This window comes from Pseudorca crassidens, chromosome 14, assembly GCF_039906515.1.
Source record: "Pseudorca crassidens isolate mPseCra1 chromosome 14, mPseCra1.hap1, whole genome shotgun sequence".
In the NCBI taxonomy this organism is placed as follows: domain Eukaryota; kingdom Metazoa; phylum Chordata; class Mammalia; order Artiodactyla; family Delphinidae; genus Pseudorca; species Pseudorca crassidens.
The window spans coordinates 54,428,913-54,430,705 of record NC_090309.1 but is presented as its reverse complement, the minus strand read 5'-3'; positions in this window follow the sequence as shown (position 1 = coordinate 54,430,705).

The following is a 1,793-nucleotide window of genomic DNA, read 5'->3' as shown; positions in this document are numbered from 1 at the left end:
ACTGAAAAAGAAAAATCATATTATCATATCAATAACAAAGAAAATGCATTTGATAAAATTAAACATCCATTCCTGATTTTAAAACTCTCAGCAAACTAGTAGTAGAAGAGAATTTCTCTAAACTGATAAAGAGCATCTATAAAAAACCTGCTGCTAACATCTTAATGGCAAAAGATTGAATAGTTTTCCCCTAAGATTATAATTAATGCAAAGATGAGTGCTCTCACCACTTCTCATCAACATTTTACTAGAGGTTTTAGCCACTGCAATAAGGCAACCACCACCACCACCACCACCACAACAAAAGGCTTCCAGATTGCAAAAGAGGAAGTAAAGCCATCTTTATTCACAGATGACATGATTATCTATGTAGAAAATCCTACAGAGTCAACAAAAAAGCTACTAGTACTAATAAATGAATTTAGCAAGATTGTAGGCTAGAAGGTAAAAAGAAATCAGTTGTACTTTTATATATTATGCTGTAAACAGTTATAAAATTTTTCCAATATTTTAATACATCAAAAATATGAAATACTTAGGAACATGCTTGACAAAAGCTGTTTTATGACCTACACCTTGAAAACTAAATAATGTACTGACATGCTGAAAGAAAAAAAAAGAAAACCTAAATAAACAGATATGTTCATAAACCGAAGATTCAATATTGGTTAGATGCCAATTCTCCCAAGTTGATACGTAGATTCAATGCAATTCCAATTAAAATTCCAATTTGCTTTCTCATAGAAATTAAGTTGATTCTAAAACTCAAATGGTAATACAAACAGCCTCGAAAACTAGGAACAAAGTTGGAAGAACTACATGATTTTAAGAAATCATTAAGCTATAGTAATAAAAAGTTGTAAAAAATACCAATGATAAAGACAGTGTAAAGACAGAAAAATAGATCAATGAAACAAAACAGAGTCCATAAATGGATCCATACAGAAATAGTCAGTTGATTTTTGAGAAAAATACAAAGGTAATTTAGTTGAGAAAGGATAATCTTTTCGGCAAATGGTGCTGGAACAACTGGCTATCCATGTGCAGAAAAAGCACATCTCCATCCATACACTGCGACACACACACAATTTATTAAAGAATGCATGGTCACCTCTGTTACTTAGGATCTGATGCTCAGCGTCAACACAATGCATAATTTAAATATCCACTATCGTGACTAACACCATTCAGGCTCCCAGAGAATCTCAGAGAATCCCTTCCACCTATCAGATGACCGGGAAGATTTATAGGTTTTGCTACTGCCAACATCAGAGATGGACAAGTCTTTAGAGTGAAGGGAGGATTTAAGTAACAAAGCACTTAGGTAAAAGAAAACACTAATTAACCTGTCAAATCCTAATTCTCAGGATGAATTCAATGGATTCTTACATTAAATTCATTATTTTCCAGTAGTGCTAAGTGTACCTTTTCTTGCTTCTTTTATATTCCAATTAGCAGTTCTGGAGGTATTCACAAATTTCCACAGATTTCACAATAGGTGCTCACAAAGACTGAGGAGCATTTTACAATTTTAAGCCATTCATATTGTTTTCAAATTTGTATATATGTGGGGCTAGATGTAATATGCACAACATGTAATTCTGATTTTTCCTTTGGGCAACTAGATAAACATTAAACGTTAGAAGTGTGAATAACTTTTAATAAAAATTTAATCTTCTAAATAAATAGTAAAATATTTCAATATATCAGATTTATTTAAACAATTTTTAAATTGTTTAAAATTTAAAATTTTGATAGTTCAATTATTGTTTGTATTTTGCTTTTTTAGTAAA